General features: G+C 44.3%; 1 protein-coding gene across 6 annotated transcripts in view; it reads left to right on the forward strand.

Annotated features, from left to right (window-relative positions):
* Positions 1-21,715, forward strand: part of DISP1 (dispatched RND transporter family member 1) — a 192,051-nt gene that overhangs the window by 52,112 nt on the left and 118,224 nt on the right. The window contains exon 3 of one of the 6 annotated variants that reach the window (XM_058701245.1): positions 17,993-18,029. The exons of the other annotated variants lie outside the window; for them this stretch is intronic. The gene's annotated coding sequence lies outside the window, so the exon portion shown is untranslated. The remainder of the gene's footprint in view (positions 1-17,992; positions 18,030-21,715) is intronic. 6 annotated transcript variants of the gene reach the window in all.

A 21,715-nucleotide genomic window follows, 5' to 3' on the forward strand; every position in this document is an offset into this window, starting at 1 on the left:
AGTGACAAATGTAGGTCGTACCCACGATTATCAAATATCCACCATTACAGTTCATGACTTTGTGAAAGATAGTTTTACTGCTTTAAAAATCCCCTGTGGAATAATGTTAAATGGAAATAAGTCCTTTTTCTTACTTTCCTTCCCAGTCTGACTCTAAGAAACTATTGTTGATATTTTCTTGTGTGCTTCAGTGACACAATGAAAGAATGAACTTTTGATCTTGCCCATACGATACAGGTAGATACCCCGTATTTTCCAGCAGCAGCAGTGTAAAGCCGCTTTACTTTACTCTTGAAGCCGCTTAAAGAAAGGGATTGTGGGTGACTGAGGAGCTGGTCCCGCGCATCTGTTAGCGATGGTGTCCAAGAAGGAGGCCGTAAGGTGGCATGTCTGACTTGGCACTGAGGCTGGTGTGGCTACTGAATGTCACAGCATGTAATTTAAGATGTGAGGGTTATTGGACACATAATAACATACTATTAGCTAGAAGAAGAAGACAGATGAAGACAGTGCTCTGACATGTAAACATGTACTGTGTTCATTTCGTGAATACCTTTGTCTCGGTAGAAAAACTTTTACTAATATTCAACAGTAGTTCCTCATTCCTGGCATTTTAAACTTTTAAGAAGCTTCCATTTATCATGTGATTAAATGCTTGTCAAAAACAGATATGTTATATTTTTGAAATATGGAGCTTGAAAAAAAATATACCTCAGTCTAGGAAGTTGTGAGGATGTTTTATGAAAAACATCAGGCATTACTTTAAGCTTTTGCATAAAATTATCAGAATATTTGCCATGGAAAAGTATTTCTGGAGATTTCTGCATGATAAATTCTTGATAGATATGTGTTAATTTTTAAAACATTTAAAAATATTTATTTTTGAGAGAGAGAAAGAGAGAGCACAAGCGGGGAAGGGGCAGAGAGAGAGAGGGAGACACGGAATCTGAAGCAGGCTCCGGGCTCCGAGCTGTCAGCACAGAGCCCCACGTGGGGCTCGAACTCAGAACCGGGAGATCATGACCTGAGCTGACGTTGGATGCTTAACCGACTGAGCCACCCAGGCAGCCCCCCCCCCCCTTTTTTTTTTAATGTTTTGTTTTGTTCTTTTAGATCTTTGATTGTTATTTACAGAAATTGTCTTTAGAGGGATTTGAAATGGAATAGAAACTTTTGGAGCTGAATAATAAATACAGGCCCATTATAAATATCCAGAGAAAAACTGAGTTTTGAAACCACAGTGTTGAGTCTGTCTCCCATGCTGATGTGTACCGACTTTTTTTTCTTCTTTTTTTTAACGTTTATTTTTGAGAGAGAGGTAGAGTGTGAGCGGGGGAGGGGCAAAGGGAGAGGGAGACACAGAATCCGAGCTGTCAGCACACAGCCCAACGCAGGGCTCGAACTCACAAACCGGGAGATCATGTTCTGAGCCGAAGTCAGATGCCTAACCGACCGAGCCGCCCAAGCTCCCCTTGATATTTTTTAAATATCATAATTAGTTATTGTTTAATTGACCTGGTTGACTTTCAAAACTAATTGTGAAAGAAATAGAACTTAGTGATAATGCAAGTCAATAAATGGGTTTTTTGCTGTTTTTCTGTCATTCCACTGAGTGGAAAGTAGCATATATTTTATTAGAAAGCCAAGTGATGAGCTTATTTGCCTTGACTTTTTGTATTTTTCTTACCTTTCGTATGCATCGTTGAATTATTCTGGTTGTGTGCACTTTTGATGAATCATTAAATTTACGCTCACGTTCACCGCGGCATTATTTGCCGTAGTCAGAAGGTGGGGGCTGCTCACGGGTGTCCATGGAAGGATGACGGATGAACGAAATGTGTAAGCATACAGTGGAATATTACTCAGCTTTAAAGAGGAAGGAAACTCTGACGCCTGCTTCAGCAAGGATGAACCTTGAGCCTTGAGGACATGAAATGCTAAGTGAGACGCTAAGTGAAATAAGCCAGTCCCGAGCAGGGAAGTAGGAGGTATCTAGAGTGGTCAGAGTCACAGAGAGTAGAGTGAGTGGTGGCTGTGAGGGGCTGGGGGGGGGGGGGAGGGAGGTGCTGTTTACTGGGTGCAGAGATTCAGTGTTGCAAGATGAACGTTGGTTGTACACAGAGTGAATTCATTTAACGCTTTGCACTGTACACTTAAAAATGGCTAATGAGGGGTGCCTGGGTGGCCCAGTCGGTTGAGCATCCGACTTCAGTCACGATCTCACGGTTCGTGAGTTCGAGCCCCGCGTCAGGCTCTGGGCTGATGGCTCAGAGCCTGGAGCCTGCTTCCGATTCTGTGTCTCCCTCTCTCTCTGCCCCTCCCCCATTCATGCTCTGTCTCTCTCTGTGTCAAAAATAAATAAACATTAAAAAAAATTAAAAAAAAAAGGCTAATGATGTAAATTTTATATATGTATTTTTCCACAATTAAAAATTTTAAAAAATCCATTGAAAGGTAAACGTATGCAACTAAATTTGTCCAGTGGAGTGGTTTAGCAAGGAATGGAGAAGTCTAGAAGTCTGAGGGACTTTTCCTAAGAACGTACTATCTGATTTCCTAAATATTTGTAAACATAGTGCTGGTTTCAACTGCTGAGACAGGTGCAGAGGGAGAGAAGTGTTTGGGTAATTACTGTCTGCAGGAAAGGGTTATGGACGTCAAGCTTTTTAAAATTTCTGTATAAAAGTTTTCTTTTAAAAACCAGCTCACCCTTTATTTGTGTTGGCTGAAGTTTTGTGTGCCTGGTGCATACTTGAATAATCTAATCTAGAGATTATAAGGTGAGGGAGATCCATGTGGCCAAGTTAGAATGATGGACGTGCATCATAATGTTACATGTCAGCCGACCCACCGCAGAAACGGGAGGGGGTAAGGAGGTGTACATCTGCCTCAGAAAAGAGGCAAGTTGCACCCTTCAAATTATCCGTATTAATTTTTCTCAGTGTGAGCAAATTACTTTTTAAAAAATTTTTAATGTTTATTTATTTTGAGAGAGAGACAGAGCACGAGGTGGGGGGGTGGGGGGGTGGGCAGGAGAGAGGGAGGCACAGAATCCGAAGGAGGCTTCAGGCTCCAAGCTGTCAGCACAGAGCCCGGACGTGGGTCTTGAACTCAGGAACCATGAGGTCATGACCTGAGCCCAAGTCAGTTGCTTAACCGACTGAGCCACCCAGGTACCCCTCAATCAAATTGTTTGATAACAGAAAAGAGAACCTTTCAGTTTAGCTGTCAAAGCCAGGCTGTCGTTTCTGATGTGCTTTATTTAATTAACTACTGAGTCCGGAGCAGAAGTGAAGAGAAATGGTTACATGTGCTTGTCCATCCAGATCACCAGCTGTCAACTTTCATTTGTGACACGTCTAGAAAGTTCTTAATGGACAGTTACAACAAAACCACATATCTGTGTATAGTTATACCATTTAGCTAGATACTATATACATATAGCTTGTTATCTTCAAAGTTTTGATACAAGCCAGAGTGAGCAGAGTGCCCAAGGAATCTCGGGCTAAAGATTTGATCTGTCTGTCTTTGTGACTCTGGCACCTCCCACACTGCTGGGCATATGAGAAGCTATTAATACATGTTTGAATGAATGAACGAGTAAATTAATGGATATGTACCAGTCTGCAAATTGGTATACATCTTTTCATCTACAAATCCTTCTGTTCTGGATATAATGTTTCCTTTGCTTTCCCTGGGTGTTTGACTTCTTCTTTTTAAAAGATTAGTAAGCTTTATTTCAAGTAATATTCTCTTATAATAGGACTCAATCACAAATAAATAAAACCATACTTAACAAACATTTATATAGTGCTTACTATGTGCCCGATACTCTTGTTAATTCGTCATGTTCTTCTCGTGAAAACCTTATGAGGTGGCTGTTGATATTCCTCCACTCGCATGGGGAAACTGAGGCACAGACAAGTTAGGTGACTTGCTCAGAGTTGCCAGCTAGTAAGTGTCTCAGCAGGATTTGCACCAAGTCTGAGTTCCAGAGTCTGTGCTTCACCACCACACGGGGCACGCTGTTTCTCACAAATACCAGCTCTAAAAACCATTTCCATCTCCCCAGAAGACCGCCCATACTAGTGGGGCTTATCTTATTTATGGTAAACTTTTGTTAAGATAGAAATTTTCTAGTGGTGACATTCACTCTCTTTTACTGTCAAGCTATGTGATGAATATGTTGTTATTTAAAAGGTTATGTTTATTGTCACCACAGGCCGTGTATCGATAGTGGTAAATGGGCATAACTTCCGAACGAAGTGGGGCATATGCAGCTTCTGGGGTGCTTTGCCTTTCTGCTGGTAAGGTGTTCCTTCTGTCCGCAGCACGTCTGAGGTGTCAGAAGGCACGACAGTCGTCGGATCGGAAGGACTGGATTTGTAGACCTCTGGCTGCCCTTGTGACATCTGTGCTGGTTACCTGATGAATTTTGAACCTAGGAACGCCCTTGGCCTGCTATAGCCCAGGGACCTGAGGAATTGGACTGTCTGTGCGCCCCCGACTAATTCCGTGGTCTGGGAGAGCCCCCCTGAAGACGTGCGCGCTAGTCTGGCTGGAGTGTGATGTCACACAAATCAAGGCACTCCATGCACATTCTGTTTATGGTTATAGGCAGCCCTTCCTTAAAAGCCCTTGGCGATATTAGTATTTTAGTTGTTTAAAGTCCCCATTAGCCTGAATTTTTAAAAGTGAAATGTCTGATTCACTGTGGCATCTATTAAACACAACCTGTCATTAAAACAAAAAGAAGGACTCATCTGTAGCTGTAGGTATAGCAGAAGGGTTCAAGCTGTAGGTACAGCACAAGGCTTGATGTGGACAGAGTATCGTTTGTCTTTTCAGGTGTCACTGTTTTAGGGGAAGAGTCATAACTATGTTTTTTTATTTGAAAGAGAGAGCGTGCACGAGCAGGGGAGGGGCAGAGGGAGAGAGAATCTTAAGCAGGCTTCATGCTCAGTGCAGACCCTGAAGCGGGGCTCGATCCTGCGATCCTGGGGCCAAAATCAAGACTTGGATGCTCAACTGACTGAGCCACCCACATGCCCCACTATGTATCTTGTTTAAACTTTATGCCTTCCCTCTTTCCCCACATAACCAGTACCTTTAAAAAGACAGTACCTTGCAGAAATTGCATTATGTTAGAGATTGAAAACAGCAACCAAGGGTGACTGTTGTCTGTAAATCTCAGTATTTGCCAGAGTATTCTGAGGGACTCTGATTTTGGGAGATGCCCTTCTGCGATATGGCATGTACTCCCAAACTGGGGAAGAGTTGCGTAAATACCGTCCCTGCCAGTGTACACAGATGCATGGGTCAACGCATGTTTTGAGGAGCCACGGTATATATTAATAAGTTAATGATGCTGAGAAGGCCTGTAGTGAGAACTGGCTTAGCTTTTCTGGACTCCGCATTTCCCACATTTGTTTGAACACAGAACCCTTTTCCACCAAATATCCGTTGGTTGTCTCGTGCCCTTCATAGTCCACAGACTGAAATAATGCGGCACCGTATAGCAGTGTAGCCATATGTTATTTTGATGTTTCAGAAGAATGGTCCAATCGAAAATCTGCCATTATTGTTTCATCCCTAGTTAATAAATTGATTTCAGAGAATAACACTTAGAAATTGTAGAAATTTAAGACGTAATGAATTTTCTTTGAATTTATATACTGTAGTTCCTTGCATTGGTAGACATGTGATTTACAAAAGACAATTTCTCTACTTGATTAATAGTGACAGAATGATTAACCCCATTAATTCCAACTATTGGGGGAATTTATGCAAATCCAAGATAATGTAAAAAATATATATAGAATGTTTTTTAAGTAATTGTGGTTTGTCACTGTAACTACTTTATCTCAAACTATATTAACAAGATATTCCCAAATGGAAGATTCTGGGTGGAAATTCTTTAAAAAAAATTTTTTTTAATGTTTATTTACTTTTGAGACACACTCACACACATACACACACACACACACACACACACACACACACACACAGTGCGAGTAGGGGAGGGGCAGAGAGAGAGGGAGACACAGAATCTGAAGCAGGCTCCAGGCTCTGAGCTGTCAGCACAGAGTCTGATGTGGGGCTCGAACCCACGGACCACGAGATCATGACCTGAGCTGACATTGGACGCTTAACCGACTGAGCCACCCAGGTGCCCCGGAAATTCTTTAAAGCATAAATAACAGTGACTGATAATTAGTTCAGGTGCAAATATATAGATACTTCCAAAATACTTGAGATTATTTTAGCACATTTCTTTCAAAAGCTTTAGCTTTTATTACATGAGTCTTATGTGTGCTATTTGCTTGCTGAATCCTTTCTTTGTAGATTGATCTGTTACAAATTCTTAATATGGCATATCTCATAAAATTTTAGTTATTTAGTGAGCTGTATCCTAATTGAGAATAGAATGAAACATGGAAATAAGGCAAAAGAGAGGTCGTATTTAATGACGAAGAAGGGAAAATTTTGAGCAGTGATAAAAATAACAAAGGGGCACCTGGGTGGCTCAGTCAGTTAAGCGTCTGACTTCGGCTCAGGTCATGATCTTACGGTTCGTGAATTTGAGCCCCGCGTCGGGCTCTGTGCTGACGGCTCAGAGCCTGGAGCCCGCTTTGGATTCTGTGTCTCCCTCTCTCTCTGCCCCTCCTCCACTCACACTCTGTCTCTCCCAAAAACTAAGTAAACATTAAAAAATAAAATAAAATAAACAAGAACCCAAGACTTGACTGTTACAGCTAAAAGGAATGATTAGTAATTGCTAAATCAAAAAGAAAGGCATCTGTCCTTTTTTATAAAAGGTCCTGTTTCTTTTTTACAAAAGTCCAGACTGAATGGCAAGAAGTATTAAAGTCACAACAGAATGAAAAAACGAGAAAAAGAAAAATGAAAAGATGCTGAAATTATTTATGGAGGTTGTAGCAACCATGATGGTAGGATGTGAAGGAGGTCTGAAGGCAGGGGCCCTGCCAAGAAGACTCAGCATCGAGAGACACAGAAGCAGAAACAAGGCAGACACGTGTGTCACCGTCAGGACGGCCACTCCACATGCCGGTGGGTCACACACTGTTGAAGTGTGTGCGGAGGCTTTAAGAGACATGTGTGGACTGGCAGTCGTCCCTAAAGTGCAAGGTGTTCATCTCTAGAATATTCCAGAGTAGTCAGTTCTCTGTTCTTTGTTTCTGTAATTTTAAAATAGCATTTACATGGGTCAACCAGGCAATTAGAGAAGAAATTTAAAAATGTATGGAAACAAACGAAAATGAAAATACAACAATCCAAACGCTTTGGGATGCAGCGAAGGCAGTCCGGAGAGGAAAATACATTGCAATCCAGGCCTATCTCAAGAAACAAGAAAAATCCCAAATACAAAATCTAACAGCACACCTAAAGGAAATAGAAGCAGAACAGCAAAGGCACCCTAAACCCAGCGGAAGAAGAGAAATAATAAAGATCAGAGCAGAAATAAACAATACAGAATCTAGAAAAATTGTAGAGCAGATCAATGAAACCAAGAGCTGGTTTTTTGAAAAAATAAACAAAATTGATAAACCTCTAGCCAGGCTTCTCAAAAAGAAAAGGGAGATGACCCAAATAGATAAAATCATGAATGAAAATGGAATTATTACAACCAATCCCTCAGAAATACAAGCAATTATCAGGGAATACTATGAAAAATTATCTGCCAACAAACTGGACAACCTGGAAGAAATGGACAAATTCCTCAGCACCCACACACTTCCAAAACTCAAACAGCAAGAAAAGGAAAACTTGAACAGACCGATAACCAGCGAAGAAATTGAATCAGTTATCAAAAATCTCCCAACAAATAAGAGTCCAGGACCAGATGGCTTCCCTGGGGAATTCTACCAGACATTTAAAGCAGAGATAATACCTATCCTTCTCAAGCTATTCCAAGAAATAGAAAGGGAAGGAAGACTTCCAGACTCATTCTGTGAAGCCAGTATTACTTTGATTCCTAAACCAGACAGAGACCCAGTAAAAAAAGAGAACTACAGGCCAGTATCCCTGATGAATATGGATAAAATAGCATTTACACGTTTGTTTCTAAAATCTTGTCATATCAGTGGTTCTTACCAGGCTTTAAGAAACCTGGTATGTTGAGATATCCTTTAACTGCGTTTTACATCTTGGGTAGTTTATATTCCTCTGTAGGGTAAGAAAGCATAGTGAAGCATGTCTTTGATGAGGGAAATCCAGGTGAAGGTTGAGTGGCTTATACAAAGAGTGAGGGAAGGAGGCTTTCAAGAGCGGGAGTTTGGTGTTTTTACAGGGAAAATAGGATCGCTGATTGAGCAGGCTTTCTGAGTGTAACTTTCTTATGTTTGATTCTCCACTTAAGTATTAAATCTTTCAAGTATTGTCTGTATCACACTGACTAATCTGCCTGTCGTTATATAATGGATAGCCGATCTGGCCTTTTAAGAAAATCCTTGATGTATTAGGTCGTTAAAACAAATTCTAACATTTGGTGCTCATTAGTGTTGTAACCGAAACAAAAACATTTTAATGGTTGATCCCAGAGTATTTTGAAGTTAGTGTAAGTTTGCTGGAAAGGTATTTAAGCTGAAGTGTCAATTACAAACGGGCCATGAGCCAAGTTTCAAAGCTGTTTCTAAGTAAGACATTGAGTTTTTAGAATGCAAAAAATAAAGTATGTGGCACTGCGCCATGTGGCAAGGAAGTAGAATGGAACAGTTACAGTGGGATTTGTATTGATGATAGTGATTTTGAAACAATTGGATTCAATTAAAAATAAAATTAAAGTTTTTAGTTTATTAACTTGTTTTTTGGCTAATTATTTTGTTCCGGATCCACATTGTAGAATGTTGCTCATACAGAATAAAATGTCATTAACTCCAAATAGGTTTGAGAAATTCTGTTTTTTTTTTTTTTTTTAATTTTACAGAGAGAGAAAGAGAGTGAGTGGGGGAGGGGCAGAGGGAGAGAGAATCCCAAGCAGGCACCACGCTCCGTGCAGAGCCCGACATGGGGCTCGATGCCACGAGCCTGGGATCATGACCTGAGCGGAAATCCAGAGTCATATACACAACCGACTGAGCTACCCAGGCGCCCCAGTTTGAATAATTTTTGTGATCACCCGAGTGATACTTCTGTAATTTTCTGTTGTTTCTTGAGCCTATTTTGGGGGAAGTGTTGCCTTCTGCCAGCCAGTAAGAGTTACAGAGAGAGTAAGAGCTGTGCCCTGCGGGTGGAGCCGCGATGTGTACAAGAGGGTCTCCCACACTGGTGGTGACACCGAGGTGGTGGGCACGGGAGAGAGATGTGGGCTTTGCAGGTCAGCAGACCCCTCCCTCAGGCGCTCCCTCCGTGTTCGTCGCCTCCGGCCTCCTGCTTTCCTGCTCTTCTGTTTTCTCCCCTTCCCTTGTCCGGTGGCCGCCGGGCCGAGCCCTGGTCCTCCTTCTGTGGGCCTGTGTCTCTGCCTCATGGCTCCTGGCGTCTCTTTGGTGCCTTCGGGGCGGGAGGACCCTGGACTTGCACAGGAGATGCTGTGAAGATGCGTCTTTTAAGGGAGGGTTTCCACCCTTCTTTCCCAGCGTTTCCAAGGGCTCCAGGGGCTCTCCCTTCCCCGCTGACTGTTGGGCCCCTTTCCATCTGCCCCTCAGGCGTCAGAGGACCTCTCTGGACCCAGACGGTGCCCGCCACTCTGTTCTCTGCGCTCAGAGGGCCGGGACATCTGCACCATAGAGTCGTAGAAGGAACTTCAGGGTTCCCTGGTAGCACATTGACTGTTACGTTCCCATGTGTGCTTCAATACCTGATGCAACAGATTTGCTTTTAAAAATTTTACTGGTTTTAGGGATACAACATGCGTTCTGTGTTATTTTCCCCATTTCAAATATTCCTAACAGGTGGCCAGCTCAAGTTAAAACAAAATAGATGCCTCTCATTTTAATGGTATCTTTTCCAACTCGGAAACAAAGCATTCGTTGTTTTAGAAACTAATGGTGCAGTGGAAGAACAGTGTATTTGGAATCACTTATAAATTCATTAGAAAAAAAATTCAGATTGACAGCATTTTGGGTTTCTAATTAAGCCTTTGAAGGCAAGCATGTCAACTATAAGAAAACAGTAACGTAGACTTCTAGTATATTCTTTTCTAGTTGGCCAAAGACCCAAAGTTATCTTCTGGGCTAAAATTGTCATTCACATGAATCGTAATGATAGCGTGGAAAAGTTGGACTCCTTCAGGAGAAGGAGATCCCCAACTAACACAGCCTTCACACAGCTTACCGTGCGTCAAGAGTCTAGAGAAGGACAATGCTCCTTTCATCTCTGCGTGGATAATTCTGACCTCAAAAATAAAATGGCCATTTTCAAGGATCCTAATTCTGCTGGCGAGTAGTCAGACCAGATTAATAAACACAAATCCCCCCGACCCCCCTTTTTAGAAAATACTGGTGATCAATCCTGGCTTAGTTAACAGAGTGCGAGATTCACGCTTAACAAAGTCAAATTAACCGAGTGTGGCACGTGCTAGCTCTGGGATGTGATAGTGAACACGGCACTGAAGGTCCTTGCCCTTGAGAAACACACACACATATATGTATATGTGTATGTGTGTGTGCGTGTCCTACATGTGTCCGTATACAAACAGTGTGCAGTGCTGTAAAATGAACGGGGCCTGAGGAGAGGGGAATTTTGGCCTTAAAACTCCATCTACAGTTAGCCATTTGGCAGAAAAAGTAGAGTCCTTCATCTGGTCTTGATGATTAATGTGTTTTCTGCGTTTTAATAATAAAGTTGGTGGCGGGCCATGATCTGTGGCTGTTCGGAAAAGAGTCTTAGTCGTCCAACAATATTTGTGCCTCGAAACAGAAAACTTTCCCTGGAGGTGAAAATCTGCAGATACGTACACCCTGCAGGGGCGAGGCCGTGACCGTGTGCTTCTCGGGCCCCTATTTCCCTGACTGAGGCCCCGGGGGCTGGGGTCCCAGAGGCCGTCCCTGCGGAGCCTGAACCTGGTCCCCGAACCTGGTCCCTTGGCGCCGTGCGGACATGGCCAGTCTAGCCTGAGTTCTGGTGATGAAATGGGGGCTTCAGTTCACCAAGGAGGGTCCTGTTGTCCAACCAAAGTTTTCCGATTCACTGTTTTTCCTGCCCTGCCCTGCCCATTCCTCTTTTCTTTGTATTCAGCTCATACTTCGCCTACCCAGAAGGCTGTGCTTTGAAGCCTGAGCATTAGCGGGTAAATACGGATACGGATGCGGAACTGCCTTCACCGGACAGGATTTTGGGGAGCGGGAGAGTGGCTTCTCCAGATCAGTAGCAAATCTGTGTCCTGGGGACCGAGGCGGTTCAGTCTCAGCCATTTTCAGATTGGTCCGGGGGACTTGGGGGCCCCTCGGAGGGCCCTGGGGGTGCCTGTGGGAGTCGCTTTGCAAAGGCAAACCCCTTCACCAGGGAGCCTGCAGAGCCACACGGAGAACCTGAAAACAGCAAATTCTTGCTTGTCACGCACCCTTCCTGAGTCAGAGCGTGAGTGCCAGCTCAAGAGTCCCTTGTGGGTGACCTTCCCATCCGGGTTTCCGTGTTCCATTCTGCCGTGCCAACGCTCCTGGGCCCTTCTCACTCACGCCCGTCTGTGGAAAGCAGGGAAAGGAAGCGGAACCGTGAGGTCCACACGGTGGGGGCGACGTAAGACCTGTTGGAAATGCTGGGTTGAAGCAGCTCATTACCGTTCGAAAGACATTCTTCAGTTTTCTAACCAAAGGAAAAACTGCATTATCTTCATTATAGATAGAAGTCACAACACGCCGAACTACTTGGAAAGCCGCATGTTTTAGCCAGTAATGAGTCTTAACCTTTACGAGATCAGCACATGGAAATGGTTAGTGGGCGCCAGCAGAGAAACGCAGGTCACATGCCCTTCGGTCAGGGGCCAAGTCCTCGTCACTCCAGGCATTCAGAGTTTTGCAGTTCATCTTCCTAGGTTGCTAAGTGCTTTTCATGCCTCATGACACAAAGAGTTGACTAGCTTGCTTTTGCAGTGTGAAACGCTTCCTTTTAAAGTTTCGAAACATGCTTTTCTCCTTACTTTTAAGATATTTTGATTCATTCAGATTTTGCATAATATTAAGAATTGCAGAATTTATAAGCTATAAGCATGTGTGATTTGAATGCTTCCTACCTAATGGGACTAGAATTTTTCTCCAATTATGGGACAGGGAGACCATCGTTCCCCAGTTGCCAAAACAGAATGCAGCTGGCTGCAGGAGGGCTGAGCTAGCAGAACATTTAATATTTTGAAAAATGTGTCCTGGGGGAAAAGACTTTCTGTTCAGAAAGATACTGAATTATTTAGCTGGGCAGCTGCAGGGTGTGAATATTTTGAGCGCCATTGCTGTCATTTATTTTTTATTGGGTTCAAATGGAAAAGTTGAAAACCGTATTCAGACGCGTAGCCTTTCACTCGATGGCGTGTAGATGTCCGGCTGCAGCTGCCTGCGCTCCTGTGATCTGCACGGGCACATTCCACTGCGAGTGCATCAGTGTTTAATTTTCAAAATTCTCGGCAAATAGCAGAGCTGCAGCCAGGAACTCCTCCACTGAGATTCCTTCCGGCCCAGATGAAACTGATAATTCCCGGCTGGGTTGCTGTCATTCATCACTAATCCAGGTATGGCTGCTTGCTGTGTTTAATTTACTTTTTTCTGAACCCAAAGGCACTGCTGGCTTGCATTTCCCATGAGAAGGCGGCGGTGATGTGCCTGGAATTCCAGCCCCCGGAGGTGGTGGCTTTTCTAGACGGACGTAGCTGGCCTTTGTCGTGGGGCTGACGGACGTGAGCTTGCTGCTAGACACAGAACCATGCGCGACCGGCTCATGGTAGGGTCTTCGAGAAAAGCAGGACTGTATCAGGGACCTGCCTCTGAGTTTCTGAAGTTGGTGTCATGGAAAGCAGCTGTTTCCTACCACAGGGTATCTGTTGATGCCGCTTGCCATTTGGGAACAGGACGTTGAATTGGATGGACAGTAGGTTTTAATGTTTATTGTATAGGTCTTGTAAAAAAAAAAATAATAACAGTACTTTGGGAAGCATTCAAAATGTTATCAGCACTTAACATCCTATGAAAGGCAGGTCAGAATGTATTCATTTTGCATTTTAAACTGTTTTAATGAACACTTAAAAGCAGTATGTATAGGATAAAAATCACGGAATTTGGAAGTGGACAGTTCTGGCTTTATCTCAGCTGGCCCTGTGCCCTTACGCTAGTGACGTATGATCTCCGAATCTTGGTCTTACGTATAAACTAGGAGAGGGGCGCCTGGGTGGCTCAGTCGGTTAAGCGGCCGACTTCGGCTCAGGTCATGATCTCACGGTCTGTGAGTTCGAGTCCCGCGTCGGGCTCTGTGCTGACAGCTCAGAGCCCGGAGCCTGTTTCAGATTCTGTGTCTCCCTCTCTCTGACCCTCCCCCGTTCATGCTCTGTCTCTCTCTGTCTCAAAAATAAATAAACATTAAAAAAAAAAAAAAAAATTTTAAACTAGGAGAGCAGATTACAGAGTTGGTGTGAGGGTTAACACTGTCGTAGGTATGGAGGGCCTACGTAGGCCTCCAGCATGTTGGTACCCGACAAAGGGTACGTTGTATGTCTGTTAGGAATTCTCTATCTCTACGGCCCACCCATCCACTTGCCCACCTACTTGCCTCTCTATATATTTATATTTATCTTCTAGACCTTTTTCGGGCTTCCCCTTTTTTGTTAATCCAGCCATATTTTGCTGAAATTTAAAATATGAAAATATTGGGGCGCCTGGGTGGCTCAGTCAGTTAAGCGGCCGACTTCGGCTCAGGTCACGATCTCGCGGTCCGTGAGTTTGAGCCCCACGTCGGGCTCTGTGCTGACAGCTCAGAGCCTGGAGCCTGTTTCAGATTCTGTGTCTCCCTCTCTCTCTGACCCTCCCCCGTTCATGCTCTGTCTCCCTCTGTCTCAAAAATAAAAAATAAAAGCGTTAAAAAAAAAAAATATGAAAATACTCCACATGATGGATAAATGTATGGAAACAAAAGGTTCGCTGGTGGTCTCCCAAGAGACTTCTAAGATTACATTATCTCAGTGTGACTTTCAGTCTGCTGGTGCTTCAGCCTCCTAAGAGCAGGTATCTCTCCTGCGGAGACTTTATCAAGGTCACAGACCCGTGTATGTACAGTCACTGCCTGTGGATGGGGGTCTGTGGTGGATTAGCCTTCGAAGTAGCCAACATGGGAGCGGTGAGCGGAGAAGCCGTCATCATCAGGGCTTTTCTTGGTGAGCAAGGGAGTGTGAAAAATGAGATAGTTGTGGGAATCAGATATTTAGCAACACAGGTGAATGTGGTAGACTGGCCACGTGCTCTGTTTTCTGCCTGGACTGAGATCTCAGGGAGTTGACTGTAACGGGGCGGAGAGGTGACAACCGTAGAAGAAACTCGAGCAGGGCTTTGGAGGCCTGGGCCATGGAGGGACCAGCGCTGGACGACTCAGCAGAGCAGAGAAGACGGAACAGGGTGGAAGCAGGTAAGAAGCAAGCAGTTGAAGAGCAGAGCCTGGGAAGGCACAGACGTGAAGCGCAGACGTGCTGTGGGAGCCGAGAACAGAAGTATTTGAAAATCGGATGAGCAGGGGTAGGGTTCCTGGGCTCCTGTCTCTGCTCCTGCGGCCAGGTGACTGCCGTTCCCCACGCTAGCAGAGGACTGGAGGTGTGTTTTCTAGAACCTTCAGTTGCGGACACAGTTAAGGACAGGGGTGAATGCTGTTACAGGTGCTGGGTGTGGATTAGTGATCTAAACAGACCAGAACATCTCTGTTCCTGTGCGAGGAGTCGGACAATAAACAGTAATGCAGTGAAGTGATAATAGGAAGTCGTGAGTGCTGGGGGAGAAGGGCTGTAGTTCAAGACAAGGGTCCTTCGAGGACCAGGAAGGGGCAGGCAGCTGTGGGGACGGCAGGGCGCGCTGTCCCAGGCGGAGCAACAGGCATCACAAAGGCCCTGAGATGGAAGGGAGGCTGAAGTAGTGAGGAGGTGAGTCGTCCGGAGGAGAGTGAGATAGGAGGTCAGGCATACCGAGGGGACACATGACAGGCAGTGGCGATGACGTGGGGCCTTGCCGACTGTCCTAAGGACTTGCTTTTTCTCAGAATGAGTTTGAGTACCAGGGTCTGACTTGCTCTAACAGAATCGGGTCAGAGCAAGCACGCTGAGTTAAAGTACTCGGCCCACAGCCGGCTGCCAGGTCATTCCCACCCCTCTCCCTCCACCCCCACCCACCAGGCGGACACACAGCAGAACTCTCTAGGGGACAGAAACAGCTGGAGAGAGAGCAGGGTCCCCAGTGGAGATCCGCTCGTCAGGAAGTTCTGCCGTCCCCGCATGGACGTTGTTGGTCTCTGCTGTCTCACCCTTAACACACACAGAGGACACAGGGAGGGGGAGGAGAGTCTCTCCCAGGAAAGAAGCCAAAACAGACGGGATTAAGAAAAGCATGTCAGAGGGACGGAAACAATAAAGGAGCAATAGCCCTTTCAAAGAAACTGTAGTTAAAATCCTCAGAGATAAGAGCAGACACTGTACCTGGGGAACAGCAGGTGCTCTTGGGTGTTGAAAGATTATCAGTTCCATGGACAGGCTGGGACAGGGTGGGACATAACGTAGGGGTCAGTCCAAGGGGAGGCGGGCAATCAAATGGGAATGGCGGGAACAGCAGGTGTAGCTACAGGAACCTGGCCTGGCCTTTGCGGGGCAGGCGGGGGCCCAGGGCAGCTGGGGTGGGGGGCGGGGACTGATGTCTAGACTCTAAGTCGACAAGGTTGGGAGTTGTTCACCGTCCAGTGTGTACACGTCCCACCTGGAGGTGTTTTCACTGAATCATCCTCGGGTTGCGAAGATGCATAGAAAAGAGGCTGCAAATTAGAAGGAAACACGGTTTCAGGAAAGGAATGTGATGGCCATTCTGGAAGGGATCCCCCTGGGAATGATGGTTAGGGGCTATTTAGTCCTAACAACCAGGCACTCAGTGCTAGTGCGGCGGACGGGTGTGATGTAAGTGTCCTGAGCAGGGCGGGACGCCTCAGATGCCTGCGTCCGCGTCGTCGCGTGCAACTTGAAAGTTCATGCTTGAAATAGAAAAACGTAGAAAGCACAGGGCGCCCGGCTGGCTCAGTGGGGGGAGCGTGCGACTCTTGATCTCAGGGTTGTGGGCTCCAGCCCCACGATGGGTGTGGAGCCTACTTAAAAAAAATGTAGAAAGCAGTAATGAGCATGTGATCTGCAAACAGCGACGGAGAAGGTGTAGCTGAAGAAAGGAGGGGCGCGGGCCACTTTTCTCCCCATTCAGTGCCTTGTAGAGCTACTTTTAAGACTGTAAATAGGCTGTTTTGATAAAAATAAAGATTAAATTTCAGATATTTATTTTGATTTATTTATTTTTTATTTTTTTTAATGTTTATTTATTTTTGACAGAGAAAGAAAGACAGAGCATGAGCGGGGGAGGGGCAGAGAGAGAGGGAGACACAGAATCCGAAGCAGGCTCCAGGCTCCGAGCTGTCGGCACAGAGCCCAACGCAGGGCTCGAACTCACGGACCGCGAGATCACGACCTGAGCCCAAGTCGGACGCTCAACCGACTGAGCCACCCAGGCGCCCCTGAATTTCAGATATTTAAAGGAACCTGGCTACATCCTTTTCTGCAGTAAGGCCACATTGGTCACCAGAGTGTGGCTGTCCCTGGGCCAATGGGCCTGCCCTGTGGGACAGCCCATCTCTTTTTTCTCGGCCCGTTGTTGACGTCCTGTTTTCTGAATTAACACGTTTCTTCAGAGATGTTAGTACAGCTGGTCAAGTCACAGCTGAGTGGCTGGGAAGGTTCTGTGTCTATGTTCTTGTGTGTTTTGTGGTGACTTTGCATTTTAATCCCGAGGGACCCTGTCACCACCGACTTGGAAGCCAACGATGGCTATTTTATCGTTACCCCAATTGCTGGTAACACCTTCCACTGTAGAGAAGCCTGCTGACGGTCTGTCGTTCCGGCCATTTACGTATTCTAGGCTCGAAATCCTGCAACTTCGGGGGTGGGTTGTTTTGTTTACCGTTCGGCTCTGTCACAAACGTGCCCGTCGTAGACCCTCAGGTGCATGTGTCAGGAAGAGCAGATTACGTAGTGTTTGAGAGCGTGGCTTCTCAATTAGGTCAGCCTGGGTTTGAATCCCATCCCTGGCCCTCCTGGCTGGTGGCTCAGCTGCCTCCTAGAGCTGGTGTCCTTGTCTGTGTGGAGCAGGGACCCGTGCCAGAGACTGTCCACGGTGCGTGTCTGCCTGTTCGTGGGGCTGCCGCGGCCCCGTGCTCCGTCCTTCCACCGCCCCCCCTGCTTATGAAATAGGAGTCAGCCCTGTGGGCCCACGGCTCGAGTGCGCTTCTTCAGCTCCCGTCTTTGGACGTGTTCTCACTCTTGGCCTCCAGTCGATGCCGGTTAACACACGTTTCTCTGTCTCACCGTCTGTTGTTCCTGGGCTTCGTCTTACTGTTCTTTCAAAGTCCGTCTGCCACGCTGAATGAGTAACGTGGCATTTAAGAGTAATATTTGTCTGGTGGGACGCGTGGCTCGCTCAGAGGGGCGTGCGGCTCTAGATCTCAGGGTGGTGAGTTCGAGCCCCACGTCGGGTATAGAGCTTACTTAAAATCTTAAAAAGAATAATATACAGTGTTAATAAAGCCATACGCCCTGAATCTCTAGTAACGTTATTATAATATAGATCACGTTACAACAAATATTTTTAAAGCAAAAATTCTGCTTCTTGGGTGAGAGATTTATTTATTTTAGGAATGTTTATTATTTAACTTCTAGTATAGTGGGAAAATGTTCATGTCCTTCACAATACATTTTCCCTATGAGGTCTTTTGACTGCATGAAAAGAGAGTGGTAATAAGATCATGTTATAATTTGTTTTTCTGAAAGGTTGAGCAACCCTTTCAAGACTGAGATGTCCTCAAAAGTAGGAATCTGTGTTCTATGTATCTTTGTCCACTGACGTTTAGTAAAGTCCTAAGTGTTAACTGAGTGATCACATTCTTGAGTGGATTAACTGTAGTGTCTTGTTTATAACTTTTTATTTTGATACAATTTTGAACTTAAAGAAGAATCATAAAATTAGTACAAGGAAATGCCACATACCGTTTACCTAGATTTACCATCTTGTTTCCTCTTTCTTTTTTTTTGGTTTGTATTTATTTATTTATTTATTTATTTATATTTTATTTTCTAGATTTACCAATTATTTAGCACCGCTTACTTATTTATACGTGCATAACGTTTTCTGAACATTTGAGGATAAGTTGCCAACATCATGCCCCTTTACCCCTGTGTCCTTCCATACGTAGTTCCTAAGGACACATTCTGTCATAAAACACAGCACACATACCAAAATCTGGAAATCTAACCCGGATATAATACTGTTTGCTCATCTGCGGTCCACATCCAGATTTGCCCTCTGTCTCGAGTACGACATCCAGTCCAGGGTCACGCATTGCATGGCAGTTTCCTGTCTCCTTGAATCAAATCTGGAACAGTTCTGGAGTCTTTCTTCACTTTTTTGACCTTAATTTACATATTTTGAGGAGGAGAGGTCAATTATTCTGCAGAATTGACCTCGATTTGGGTTTGTCTAGTGTGTTCTCATGATGAGATTGAAGCGTCGTCATTTTGGGGGGAAAGCCACGGGACGGTATCGTGCCTTCTATATCCCGTTGGTAGGCGGGCGATGTCGGTACGAGTATTACTGACTTACCCACCAAGTTCTCCACTGTAAACTTACCGTTTTCCTATTGTAGTTAATATGTAATTTGTGGAGAGATAGTTTGAAGTTCTTAGTGTCTTCTTCCTCCTCAGACTTTCACTCCCTCCTTCTAGACTTCCATATTTATTAGTTGGTATTATGCTCTAAGAAAGAGCTTCCTTTTCTTCCTTTTTAAAATTTATATTAGTTCAAACTCATAGATTCTTACTGTATTCAAGGAATTATATTCCTTACTGTCATTAATTATTTTGATGCTTGAATTATTCCAGCTTTGGGCTGTGGGGGCCCCAGCTACAAACTGCCCCTCTGTCCTTTGGATATGTTTCCATGATTCTTCAAGGATTTCTTACTTTTGGTGGAACAAGATGTTGTAAGTTCTTCATGTACTTCTTTGCACCAGCCCCGGACACAGCCTTTCCTAGGGTGCTTTGGTTCCTTTTTGTGGAGAGTGGTATTTTGAAACCAAGATCTGGGTGTGCACATTGCTACTAATGTGTTGTTTGTTCTAGACCCTGTTAGGTCTCAGATCTGTCAGACTGAGTCAGGAAGTATGTGTATGTGTCTATGCCCCCGTCTCTGTCTGAGTTCAAGCTCTACATGTAAGTGAAGGATTCACATCCCTCCACTTCACATTCAGCAGCCCAGGATTCATTCCAGTCTCCAGCAGTGGGAAACATGGCTCAAGACAATGTTTTGTGTCCCTAGTATCTTGTCAAAGCCTTGGCATTAGGTGGTAAATCCATGTTTTAAGGATTTGGATGAATGAATGAGTCAATAAAATAGCTACGGTGTTATCTCTAGGTATATCCTCACTGCTGGACCAATATTTGGCGTGAGGTGCATGTTAAATAAAACTGTGTTGAACAAGTGGTTCAAGTGGTTCTTTCCCCTCCAGTATCTTCATGTTTTATTTTCAAACCACATGAGAATAGGACTCCATATAAGTATTCTTGTTTTTCTACCATTTAAAGCTTGAATCCAGATAAATTATTCAGTTAATATGAACAGTCTTTTTCCAATAAGAAAAAGTCATAAATAAAAATAAAATTGCTCTGGAAGAAAAACAGTTCTTTTGGGACGCCTGGGTGGCTCAGTTGGTTGAGCATCCGACTTTGGCTCAGGTCACAGTCTTGTGGTTCGTGAGTTCAAGCCCCGCATCTGGCTCTGTGCTGACAGCTCAGAGCCTGGAGCCTGCTTCGGATTCTGTGTCTCCCTCTCTCTCTGCCCCTCCGTTGCTCACGCTCTGTGTGTCTCTCTGTCTCAAAAATGAATAACTGTTAAATTTTTTCTTTAAGACAAACAGTTCTTTTGTTAGAAAAACCTGAGATTTGGGCAGCATCATTGAAAAGGTTTCCATTTGTCTAATTAATAGAAATTGTGGCTTTCAGAATTTGGCAAATTTTTCACATTTGTCAGCTCTGGACATGAAATGTGTTCTTCGTCTGAATTCTCTTCCTATGCCGCTGCTGTCAGACAAAAAGAATTTCCATGTCACCGCTGCTTGTTACTGAGCTGCTATAAAAAAGGATGCTTGACGATAACTTATGAGTAAGTGATTAGAGACTTCTGGTAACCTTCAGATTGTTGCCAAATTACATTAACTGTGAGTAATCTGGGGGGAAAAGCAGTCTCATTCACCTATGCCCTCAAAGGTTATAGATTTACAATTTCAGACAGCCGTTAATGACGTTCCCTTTTGAAGTGCATTTTTTTCCCTTAAACCTCAGGAAATATGGTCTGCTTTTCTCTCCATATGATTAAAACTAATAATTCCTTGCTCATAAGTTCGTATTTTATCCCTTGAAACTTGTTTTGAAAACTGCTTTATCCTTTTCTGTGTTTGATTTTTCTGTTTACCCAAACTATATTAAATGTGGCATGTGCATTATAACTTCTAGGATTGAATTGACTGTGGAATTTCTAATGAGTCGTAATACCAGAGAGTAGGAAAGAAACAAGGGGGTGAGTTTTATGTCAGGAAGTCTCTTCCATACACTTGCCTGGGAATTGATTATTTTTTTTGTTTTAAAGAAGTTTTCTTCCAGGGTACCTGGGTGGCTCAGTTGGTTAAGCGTCCGACTTCAGCTCAGGTCATGATCAGACGGTTTGTGGGTTTGAGCCCCACGTCGGGCTCTGTGCTGACACCTCAGAGCCTGGAGCCTGCTTCAGATTCTATGTCTCCCTCTCTCTCTGTTCCTTCCCTGCTCTCACTCTGTCTCTCTCAAAAATAAATAAACATTAAAAAAAATTTTTTTTTAATTAAGAAAAAGTTTTCTTCCAACATTTTCTTAAACCCTTTATAGAAACATTTAAGTTTTTTGTTTGTTACATGTTTACACATTTATTTAAGTTTTCCACGCTGATCAGGAGTGCTGGGAGTCTGCATCTTCTGAAACTAAGAAAAATCAAGACAGTTAAACAGCTCAGTCTTGAAAGCCCTTCCTGCTTGAAGAAAAATGAAATCGCAGTTTACATAGTCTTTTCTGAGATTAAATTTTGAAGGTAAAGTTTTATGGATTTCTGTCTTTTAAGTATAGACATACAAAGCTAAAATCCCAAAATTGTTGCTTAGAAAATACTTAGTGGGTGGTGAGGGCTCTCCGGAGCCTGTTCTGGTTGGTCTCTATAAATAGAAATTGCTAAAGCATTGGGGCGCCTGGGGGCTCAGTAGGTTAAGCTTCCGACTTGGGCTCAGGTCAGGATCTCACTGTTCCTGGGTTCGAGCCCCGAATCAGGCTCTGTGCTGACAGCTTGGAGCCTGGAACCTGCTTCAGATTCTGTATCTCCCTTTCTCCCTGCCCTTCCCCAGCTCATGCTCTGTCTGTCTGTCTCTCTCTCAAAAATAAACATTAAAAAAAATTAAATATATAAAAGAAATCACCTAG

The sequence above is a fragment of the Neofelis nebulosa genome, chromosome 15 (genome assembly GCF_028018385.1).
Source record: "Neofelis nebulosa isolate mNeoNeb1 chromosome 15, mNeoNeb1.pri, whole genome shotgun sequence".
Classification (NCBI taxonomy): domain Eukaryota; kingdom Metazoa; phylum Chordata; class Mammalia; order Carnivora; family Felidae; genus Neofelis; species Neofelis nebulosa.